Source organism: Phyllostomus discolor, chromosome 3 (genome assembly GCF_004126475.2).
Source record: "Phyllostomus discolor isolate MPI-MPIP mPhyDis1 chromosome 3, mPhyDis1.pri.v3, whole genome shotgun sequence".
In the NCBI taxonomy this organism is placed as follows: Eukaryota; Metazoa; Chordata; class Mammalia; order Chiroptera; family Phyllostomidae; genus Phyllostomus; species Phyllostomus discolor.
This window is the reverse complement of record NC_040905.2, coordinates 187,636,167-187,648,202: the sequence shown is the minus strand read 5'-3', so window position 1 is coordinate 187,648,202 and position 12,036 is coordinate 187,636,167.

Sequence of the window (12,036 nt, the reverse complement as noted above, 5' to 3'; positions counted from 1 at the left end):
CTCCCCATTTAATGATCCCATTAGCATTGTTTTTCTCCAAGAATTGGTTGTTCCTGAAGTGCTAGATTTTCATAAAGGGAGGAATGTGTTTCATTTTCTATAAATATCAAAATTAATTACTGATCATTATAACTACTCATAAAAATTCAAAATGAGATGAGCATGTTCTTCATAGATTTGTTTTAAGCCTCAAAGAGATCCATTTTATTATAGCACTTACAGCTCTACTATTTAAGGAAATTATGACATAAGGTTCATAATTTAATTAAGTCAATACCTTTGCCTAAACCCCAGGAAGAATTCAGTGAAGACTGGTGGGTAAAATGATGGTGTCTTATTAGGAAAAGTACAGGAAGTGGAATGACATTGCTTTTGTATATTTCATACCGGTTTATCTAGTTGGGAACATATGCATTCAGTTGCTCATTCATTCTTTCCATCATTCATCATGTGAGCCTAATACGTTCCAGGGACCGTTTTAGGTGCTGAGGATTTATCGGTAAGCAGAACAGACAGAACTCCTTGACTTTACAGGATTTATATTCTAATGTGTGTGGGGGTGACAGTCAATAATAAACAAATAAAAATGCATGGTGTGACAGTTGGCGTTAAGTGCTTTGGAAAAAAGTCAAGTGGGTACGGGAGCGATAAGGTGGACTGGGTGTGGGGGTGGCATTTTCTATTTTAAATAGTGTGACCAGGTGGCATGTGAGCAGAGATCGGAAGGAGAGAGCTGTGTGAGCCTCTCTGGGAAGAGTTTCCATGTAGAGAGAACAGTTTGTGCAAAAGCCCCAAAGTAGGTGTGTGCTTGGCGTGTCTGAGGAATGCGGTATGGGAGCAGAGTGGTGGGAGGCTGGTGACGGAGAAGGGAGCCAGGTCATTGGGCCATTTTAAAGGGCTTTAAAAACGGGATGGGGAAACCTGGAGGGTTTCAAGCAGGGCAGTAACGTGATGGGAGGTGTTTTAAAAGCATCGTCTGGGTGCTTTGTGGAGAGTACACTGCAGTGAGGAGGTGAGGGTAGTGGGTGCAGGAAACCTAGCTGGAGATGATGGTCGTTTGGACTTGGATTGCCATGGTGAAAGTGGGAAGAAGAGGTCAGATTCTGGATTGTGAAGGTAGAGCCACTAGGATTGCTGACTGTCAGGATAGTATAAAAGAAAGATAAGTGTTTGGTCGGAGCCACTACTTCAGGGCATACAAAGAATGGAGTTTCTGTGTAATGGATATGACTGGCTTATTTCACATAAGCATAACATTCTCAAGATTTACCCATCTTGTGAATTGTTGTCCTTTATCAGGCTGACTGTACTCTGCTTATCCATTTATATGTTGATGGAACCACAGTGATATTTGTTAAATGTTATCACTCTTAGAAATGTACAGTCACTTGTTTCCATCACGGTCGGGATAAAACGGAAAGCTGATACTGCCGCCTTCATTCTGTTCACGGGCCCTGACACTCTCCACTTCACTCGGGCTGCCTGACCTCGCTCTGGTCTTTTCCGCATCCGAGTCTCTGTCCCAGCTTCTTCCTGGGCTTACAGTACCTTTTTTTTTTTTTTTTTTAAAAGATAAGCCCAGCTTGTTCCTCAGGATTCCATTCAAGATGTCACCTTCAGGAAGCTTCCCCCCTTTCGTCCAGGGTGGGTCAGGTATCCTCTTTTTTTGTGCTCTCAGAATCTCCCAAACTTCTCTTTACCAATGCACTTGTCACATTAAGAGCAAAGACAGTGTTTTATGTCCCGTGAACTCCTGGAGTCCAGCATACTTTTAGTGCTCAATGCCTTTCTGTTGAATGAATGAATAACGGAGTGGGCAAGGATCGGGTCTCATGGAGGATGTGGGCCTCGAGGCAGTGGCGATCCCATGAAGGGGCGATCCCATGTGGCCCACTGAACCCCGACTCCGTTCACACCATGAGTGAGGTTTGGTGCCTGCAGAGGGACTCGCGAGGCACTGAGACCCACATCCCCAGCCCTGAGCTGTTAAACCCACCAGGTGTTTTGGTGCTGCCAGCTCAGGTTTGCCCTCTTGCACTTTTAGTAAATGATGCTTATGCCCTTCCTGCCTCTGTTCTCTACCAACTCCTCTCCTCCCCCTACTCCGAACTTGGAAATAAATGCATGGGTTTAGGTCACTTACACAAAAATGAGACTTTATTCTGTGAAGTAAGTGTTTAGTTTGTAAAAGGATCAATGGGCTATTTTGGATCAAATAACTGTGTTTTCTTTAGCCATCTAAAATGGTCTATTTTCATTTTTTTTTAAAGCCATTGCCTTGTGAAAGGACCTAAGAATATCCCCAACTTAGTGTTAGATCCCGTAATTACATTTTCCCATTTTTGAAAGCAGTTATGTAGTCCTTACAATAGAGTCAGAGCAGCTAAAAATAAACCTCAGGCAGTTCATATTAACTGGGTAATAATAACAGGCAACAAGGAGGCTCGGTGTCCAAATATGATGAAAACAGGAAGTTCATTACACAAGCTGTTCTTTCCTGATAGATCTGAATTCTTAAAGCCTTAACTCAAAAATAATCCCTTCAGGTTATAAATAAAAGCAGAGAATTGTCTCTTACTTGCGGCTTAATGGGGATGATAACATTGTAGCTAAATAAATCCACAGAGTTATGATAGAATGTAGCACCGGAACGTCTGTGCGGGCGGAGGAAGAAGTGAGTTTGGCGACCCCTCTCCTCCCAGACGGGCAGCTGGGTGCATTCGTCCTGGGTTTACTCTGTTCTTACGCTGGTCACAAGTTGCCAAGGAGATACTGCTTTACTTGGGTGCAATAGCAGGAAAGCAGAAAGCCTTCAGGTATGGAAAGTACTTTTATTTTTCCCTGGGGAGAAAACGAACAGAACAACCCTACCTATAAGTGTCTGCCAGGTATTGAGAATTTCTCTCTTGGGTTTTCAGGGTGAAGTGGAAATGAGGCCCAGAGGAAGAGGTTAAACCCTCTTCCTTACACAGCTCCTTTTGCTCCAGTGAGTGTCAGTGATTGGAAAGATTCAGATTTTCTTGTTTAAAACAAGGTGAGCATGGAGGAAAATTTTAATTTATGTAACTAGAATAAACCCCATTAGCTCCCTTCCCAAAACCAAATCCCAGCCCTCTGAGCGTCCCTGGGCCTTGTGAGGGGTCATGTGACCTTGCCATTCACCTCCTCTTTGGGAATCTCTCCCTCTTTGTTTCCATGGCCACCAGTAGGGCCACCCTGGCCCAAACGGGCATCCATCACATCTTCCTCTAATTTCCTGCAACACAGTGGAGACCTGGCTGGGAGGTTCAGTCAAGACCTGACTACAGGGTTGGGGTGGGGAAGAGATGGGAAGGACAGAGAGGTGCATGTGTCGCAGAGAGTGACCAGCGCATGCTGATCTGGCAGTTTTCTCTGCCCAGGCTGGGTCAGTAGCATCCGCAGGGTTTCGCCTTGAACAAAAGAGCAGGCTTGGGGGTGGGCGTTGGGGACCTTCATAAGGCGAGAACTCCCAACTGTGCCCCTTCCAGGTTAGGCACACTGCCCCTTCCGAGAGAGCCGTCTTTGTTTTTTGTTTTGCTTTTTTTTTTTCCATGCACAACAAACCTAGGAACATGCCACAGGAAGGGAGTTCTCATCACTTTTGAAGTGATTATAGAGAGGGTTAGTCACCGTGTGGCTTGGGAGGGCCACGTTGCCAAGGCCTCACATTTAAGAACAGCCTCAAATGTGGACTTCCGGCGTCACTTTCAAATGAGGTTAAACATACAGTTACTGACACACACCGATCCAATGGGGGGCGGGGAAGGACATCACGCAAGACTTTAAACTTGTGTTCCATGACCACATCACGTTGGCTATTGGTCACTATCAATTTTATATTTTGTAAACCTGTGACTAGCACAATTATATCGCACTATGGATGCTCATTGAGTGCACACCTTGAGAATATATCACAACTGTTGTGGTCCTGTTTTGGCATTTCTTCACTTCCTAAAATACTGCCATCCTCAGAAATTGGAAGTGGCCTTGCCTCTGAGAGGCCCTGAGGAGAGTGTCCATCCGTGGTGCTGCCCACGGGCAGCATCGGGCTCCTCCGTAAGGGAAGAGGAAGAGCGACTGCCCTGGAGGGATTCCCAGAGATATTCCCTCCCGGTGGGTGAATGCTGTCGTCCTTAAACTTCCATGTGCAGCAGAATCTCCTGGGGAGCTTGTTAGAAATGACATACGAGGCCCTGAGAACTTCTGGCCCTGACCCAAGATCTTGACTCAAGGGGTCTGGAACTATGCTTTGTAAAGCCCTGTAATAGATTCTAGAGGGAGCTGCTGGGGGAAGGTGAAATAATAGAAGAAGTCCCCTTTGGGAAATAAATAATGATTTCTTCTGGGAACAGGGAAGGCTCTGTCGTAGAGAGTGGTCTCCCGACCACTTGGATCAATAAATACACAGAGCAAGGGACCTGGTAGTTGAGAGGGAAGAGGGTAGGCAGGGACGGACGTGGAGCCTGGCGGCAGAGAGCTGGGAGCAACCGAGGAAGTGTGGGAATGAGCGGACTGTGGGGGTAGGCGCTGTGCCAGAGGGACAGGGGACGTGGGCAGTTTCTGGGGGAACTTCCCTAAGGGGGCGTGGCCGAGTAGAGTGGGTGTGTCCCAGAGGGTCAGAAGTGAGAGCAACCTGAGGAAGGAGAGGCTCTCTGGGGCTTGGTGTAGGAAGAAGCTCAGAACTCATCACTTTCTTCAATAACTGCAAATAAGCTCGAATGTTCCTTATAGGTCACTTAGCTAATACATGCACAGTGGAGACAGACTTCTAATGACATTTCTGATTAATTCAGATTTTTGTAAAAATAAGGGTATATTAAGAGTGCTTGAGGTAGGGGAGAGAGGTGTCCTAAGCTGTGGGGTCAGGAGTGTTTTTCTAGATTTTTGAGTCATAGTTTGAGCTAAATGAATTGTGATATTCCTTCATAGCCCAACCTGTGCCGCCCATACCATTAGTACTTCTGCCACTGGGTCAGTTTTATGCATTTAAAAAATTATAGCTCAAACACATCAGTTGTGTTTCCACGACCCACTTATAACTCAGTGCTACACGTGCCAATCTTCTGTGTTACTCTTTGTCCATTCCAAGGACCTGCCACAAAAGCTGTCCTGTGAGTAACAAGAGACATTTGTCCACTCTCTATAGGATTGCATAATTATTGGGGTTTCTTTGCTTTTAAATAATAATCATCGCCGTTACATGAGTTTTTGTTAACTTTAAATTTCACTACTTTAAGTTTTCTAATGGTAGCAGCTGTGCTCCATTTGTTGGAGTTCACTGCTCAGCAACTTGACTAAGAGCCACTTATGCAAACAGTCCAATGCTCAGGCTTTCTGGATGGCGAAGCTCTATTGTTTCTCGACTTCCATGTATTATCCATTTTTTTTTTCTTAGTGGAACAACATTAATATACAACTCGACCTCTATTTTGCTTCTGTTGTGACCATCGCAGGTGATGGTTCCCAGGCTATAAAAAAATAGAACAAACAGTGCTGAGGGGGCTCTGAAGTCAGTGACAGTTGTTGGATGGGTATATGCATCTGTGTGGTTTGTGTGTAGGAAGTTGACATATAGTCTACTTAAGTGATTCAGTAATTTTTTTTAATGCCTACTATATGCCAGACACGATTTAGGTGCTGGGGGCATAAGACGGCACAAAGCACCACTCCCATTCTCAGGGAACTCACGCTCCTGTGGTGGGAGATGGACAACCAAGGGAGTGACAGGAAGTGTGCTATTTTATGGTAGGATGGTGAGAGCAGGCCTCCTTGAAGAATGGCATTTGAACAGAGACTTGAAGGAAGTGAGCAAGCTTAGTGGCTGTCGGGGGGAGAGCTTTGTTGGTGGAGGAATCTCGGGTACAAAGGTATTTTTTAAAAGATTTTATTTATTTATTTTTAGAGAGGGAAGGGAAGGAGAGAGAGAGAGAGACAGAGAGACACCAATGTGAGGTTGCTGGGGGCCGTGGCCTGCAACCCAGGCATGTGCCCTTACTGGGAATTGAACCTGTGATGCTTTAGTTCGCAGCCTGCGCTCAATCGACTGAGCTACGCTAGCCAGGGCTTCAGGTACAAAGGTCTTGAAAGAGGAGACTGCACAGGATTTGGGGGGATATCGAAGAGACTGGTGAGGGGGGAGTGGAATGGGGGAGGGTGAGAGGGAAAGGAGATGACATCAGAGAGTGAGCCAGGAAAGATCACGTTGGGGGGTCTTTTTGGCCATGGTAAAGACTCTGAAAATGTTTTTTCTTGGTGGAATGGGAAGCCACTGGGGGGATTTGAGGACAGGAATAATGTGAACATTTTAATAGGAGCACTGTGGCTGCTGTAAGGGGGGAGTGTCAGGCTGAGTTTCCAGAAGTGGAGCCTGAGTTGGGGTGTGTGTGTGATTTATGGACACACTGGTGGGGGAGGGGGTAGATAAAAGAAACAGGGTAGCAGAGGAGAAGCAGAGTAACAAAATGTGGTTTTGGGTGTGCTTCAGCCTGATGTCCCGGGGAGCTCTGGAGCACAAGTAAAGCTGTAGGGTTTTCTCACTCTAGAGGAGGGAGAGGGGCTTTACTTTGACCCTGGTTATTGGAAAAAGACTCTGGGGAATCAGATGGACAGTGCAAATCTCAGGTGTAGTGGCTTCTGTTGCCCAAGTGCAATTCTCACCTATGCACTTACAGCAGCCAGGGAAGGGCTCACTAACCCACTGATAAAAGGGATTCCAGCTCTGGCTGGTGTAGCTCGGTGGATTGAACATGGGCCTGTGAACCAAAGGGTCACTGGTTCGGTTCCCAGTCAGGGCACGTGCCTGGGTTGTGGGCCAGGTTCTTAGTAGGTGGTGCGTGAGAGGCAACCACACATTGATGTTTTCTCCTCTCTTCCTCCTTCCCTTCCCCTCTCTCTAAAAATCAATCAATAAATAAAATCTTAAAAAAAAAGGGGGGATTCCAGAGGATCTGAGTGAGCGGATAGCATCTTCTACATGGAATAAGGGTGGAAGTAGAGACACCAATTAGAAGGAAAGTGCAGTATTTCAGAAGGCAGATGAAGGTGGCTTGGGCTAGAATGCAGCAGTAGAGGGGTTGAGAAATGGTTGGTTTCTGGAAAAATTTATAAGGTAAGGCCCATAAGATTAGCTAAAGGGTTGCTTATAGAATATGAGAGAAGGAGAAGAATCCAGGGTGACTTCAAGATTTGTGACTTCGCCATTTATTGAGATGGGAGACACATCTGTGAAAGGAGCAGGGTTTAGAATGAGGTGAAAAGTAGTAAGTCCGCTGGAAACATATAGATTGGAAATGCCTCACAGATGCCTAAGTGCAGATGTAAAGGAGGCACTGGATGTAGGGGGCTGAAGCTGTGAAAATACAGTTCAGCTCCTAGGTTCCGATGACTGACTGCTCTTGATACTAGAAGAATGTGCGTGTGTCCTTGAGGTGGCACTGTTGGAAACTTTTATTGGGGTTCTGAGAGTGGATGTGGAGTGAGGAAGCCATAATTAGCTCTAATAAACCTCAAAAAGGGCAAAGGTGAATATTGGAGACCATAGGTCAGTAAGCTGGATGACAACAACCTCAGGCGCCATTTCTAAAACAGACCATTAAACAGATAAGTTTTTGGTCATTTATCAAAAATTGTAATAATTTAGAGGTAACATGGATTTCCAAAGAACAAATTGGACCAGACTAACTTCATCTCTATTGTTTTTAAAGATTTTATTTATTTATTTTTAGAGAGGGGAGGGAGAAAGAGAAAGAGAGAGAAACATCAATGTGCAGTTGCTGGGGGTCATGGCCTACAACCCAGGTATGTGCCCTGACTGGGAATCGAACCTGTGACACTTTGGTTCGCAGCCCGTGCTTAATCCACTGAGCTACGCCAGCCAGGGCTTTATTTTTTAAAGTATTTTAGGCACAGAGGTGTGGGAAATTCCATCTTAGTGTATCTTGATTTTTATACAGTATTTGTTAAACTTTGTTATCATAACCTTCTGATGAAATGAAGAAATGTGGGCCAGAATATAGAATAGTGATGTAGCTTTCCAACTTGCTAAACAAGAAGAGCAAAGAGGGGTCAACCTTCAGGTCATTTTTTTGCTGCCAGACAAGTTTTTACATCTCTAGGCTCTTTGCTAGTCATAATTTTTAATCAACAACACAAATGAAAAGCTGGAAAGCTTATTATCAGATTTAAAGATGCCACAACCTGGGGAGAAATAGCTAATACATATATTGAATTATAAAATGCAAGTCTAAAAGAAGGAGAAACCCAAACCCACAATTTTATATTTAATAGGGACAGATGCAAAATATAGCAAAATATCGCATTTCGCAGGTTGTGAGAGATGTCCCTTCCCAGCAGTGAACAGTATAAACACTTTTTCAATTCTCCATTGTCATTTGTGGCAGGAAGTGAGGAGTGCAGGCTCTGGAGCCATCTGCCTGGGCTCGAAAACTGGCTCTGCCACTCACTAGCTGGACAAGCCCAGGGTGTGTTTCTTAAAACCTGGGTTTTATTTTTGGTCCCTGGAAGATGAGGGTGATAATAGTTCCAACTAATACTGTTGCACTTGTTGTAAGAATCAAACTTATGTAAAGTATTTAGGACAATGCTGGGACATAGAAGAGCTCAATAGAAAATCATTATAACAGGTTCGACAGCGTGATCTGGTTGCTAGAAAGGTAAAACAATCACTGAGTACAATTGTAGAAGCCAGGTGTCAAGATCAAGGGAAGCTCATGGCCCACTGTGCTCTTTACTGCTGGGGTTTCATTCCGTTCTGGGTGTCCCTAATTAAAGAAGTGTCTTCCACCCGTGGGGAATTGAGTGCCGAAGGTGGTGAAGGGTACTGAGACTCATGCCAAATGAAGAGAAATTGAAGGAGCTGGGATAGAGAGAATGATTTCTTCTTTTCCAAAAAGACTCAGGAGACGAGATAAAGTTTTCTTGAAAATTCTGAAGGGCTGTCATGTGGAAAAGGAATTAGGCAGAGTCCCTGTTGCTCGGGAGACAGAACTGGAAGAAAGAGTAGGAATAAAAGGGGGCAGAAAGGGGTGAGGTGTTTTAACTTTCTGTGATGTGCAGAGGAGGACAGAAGCTTGGTGTAGCTCTGCCTCCAAATTACCATATAGGATGCCAGGTCTTCTCACACCACAGGCCCCACTTTCATAATCTGTGAAGTCAGGGTTTGGATTATTATGTATCTAACGTGGAAATTGTAGTTGGTCTATCAATGGGCTGTCTTCCTAGACGGTGGGTTTCCTATCACTGAAAATGTTTAAGTCGAGACATAGTATAGCAGATGTTATTGTATTTGATTAGAATTCATTTGATCTAAATGACAACAAAGATCTCTTTTTTTAATTATAGTTTATTGATTGTGCCATTACAGTTGTCCTGAGTTTTCTTCCTTTGCTCTGCTCCACCCAATGTCCCTTACTCCCTCAGGCAATCCCCCACCACCGTTCATGACCATGGGTCATGCGTATAAGTTCTTTGGCTACTCCATTTCCTATACTGTACTTTACATCCCCATGGTTATTCTCTGACTACCTATTTGTACTTCTTAATCCCCTCACCTCTTCACCCACTCACCCCGTCTTCCCTCCCGTCTGGCAACCATCTGGTAACTAACTTCTCTGGCTATATTTAAGAGTCTCTCTTTATCTTTAAACTTTGGCCTTTTAATTATGATGTGTCTTGGATTGGGCCCCTTTGCATCCATCATAATTGGGATTCTCTGTGCTCACTGGACTATTTCCTTCACCAAATTAGGGAAGTTTTCTCTCACTATTTTTTCAGATAGATTTCCGCTTTCTTGCTCTTTCTCTTCTCCTTCTGGCACCCCTATGATGTGAATGTTGGAAGCTTGATGTGAATCCCTGAAGTTGTCCTGGAGGCTGTTTACACTATTCTTTTTTTTGGATTCTTTTTTATTCTTCTTGTTCTGCATGGTTGTTTTTTGCTTCCTTATGTTCCAAATCATTGATTTGATTCTCGGTTTCATCCACTTTACTATTATTTCTCTGTAAATTATTATTTTTTATTTCAATTAGTGTATCCTTCGTTTCTGACTGGGTCTTTTTTATGCTGCTGAGGTCTTCACTAAGTTCCTTGAGCATCCTTATAAACAGTGTTTTGAACTCTGCATCTGATAGATTGCTTATCTCCATTTTGTTTAGCTCTTTTTCTGGAGTTTTGATCTATTTCATTTCGGCTGTTTCTTTTTCTCCTTGTTTTGGCAGCCTCCCTGTGTTTGTTTCTATGTATTAGGTAGAACTGCTTTGACTCTGTGTCTTGGTAGTGTGGCTTAATGTAGTATGTGTCCTGTAGGCATCCAGTGGCACAGCCTCCCCTATCACCCAAGCTGGGTACTTGGGGTGTGCCCTTTGTGTGGGCTGAGTACACTCTCCTCTTGTAGTTGAGCCTTAGTTTCTGTTGGCAGATCAATGGGAGGGATTTACCCAGGCCAGTCAGCTGCAAAGACTGGCTGTGACCATTGATCACCAACCTCTGCCTTCTGTGGAGGACCAGCTGTGCAGAGTAAGGTGGGAGTGCTCTGATGTGGTCTGTGGCTATCTACTGCGTGCACTGGGCCTGGAGTTTCCCAGGTGGTGCAGGCCAAGATCAGCACCCACCTGTGTTTTGCCCTGGGCCACGCTGTCTGAGTTGTAAAGCAATCTGAGATGGATGCTGCTTGTGCTGGGCTTGGAGATTCCCAGGTGAAGCCAACCTGTGAATTTAATCTGGCTGCTGTGGGGGCTCATTGAGGCCAGCTGTTGCTTGTTTGATGGGATTTAGGAGCCAAGACCAGCCATTCACATGGAAAAGTACCTTGGGTGGGCCCATAAATTGGGTGGGGCACAGTCTCTGGAGATCTCCAAGGCAGGTCAAACAGTGTTAGCTAGGTTGATGGGTCTCAGATATGGTAGCAGCTTTCTGGTTCTGTAGGGAGAAGGTTTAGAAAAGACAATGGCCTCTGCTCACCTTGATAGCAGACACTTCAGTTTCTCCCTATAGCCACTGGTGCCTTTCAAGCTACCACCCCGGTGCTGGAGCTCAGAGGGAGTGAATCTGAGTGGTTGAGGCCATATGTGGGTTCTTTAAGAGGAACTGCTTGGGGCTCCAGAAGTTTCTGCTATTGACTCAATCCCTGCTGTTTTTTTGCAGCCAGAAGTTGTGGGGGCTTATCTTCCTGGCACTGGAACCCCAGGCTAGAGTCCTGGTGTAGAGTCCTGGTGTGGGTCTGGGACTCCTCGATCCAGAGATATCCCTCCTAAATTTTTATCCATGTGGGCGTGGTACCAGCTTGGTCCTTGTCTGTGCCCCTCCCACCAGTCTGGGTGGATGTTGTTTCTTTAATTCCTTAGTTGTCAGACTTCCATTTAGCTCCATTTCTGATGGTTCTGAGTGATGGTTGTTTCATATTTTAGTTGTAATTTTGATGTGGTTGTGTGAAGAGGTGAGCCATGTTTGCCTATGATGCCATCTTGACTGGAAGCCTCAAAGATCTCTTTTAATTCTAAGATTGTAGGAAAAAAATTTGTTTGTTTATTTATTTCAGAAATGGAAAATGCTACATTTTCAGAAATGACAAAAACTAGTGAAATACAGAGTGTAGGGAGTGCTGCTGTAATCTGGCGCAACACGAGGAGTGGCCACCTGGTTTTGTTTTCCAACTACAAGCACAATGGGGATCTTGTGGTTTAAGGTAAAACATGGTGAGCACACAACGATAGCTTGCTGTGCCCTGGGTTCCCTCATTTGCTCTAGAAATTATGAGACAACTGACAGCAACAATCCTTGAGCCGTAAGATCCTTATTTAGATGACCTACCCATCCCTCTGCCTTTCCGCCAACCCCGCCCCCTTTGTTCTGCTTTGTCATGGAGATATAGACTCTTAAATAATTACATTCTCTATTAAGGAGACTGAGGTGTGATTTCCACTCCATTCACATTCCCCGGGGCATCAGACTCACGGAGAATTGAATGCCCTCCTGAAAGAGATCTCTTGTACTAATTCC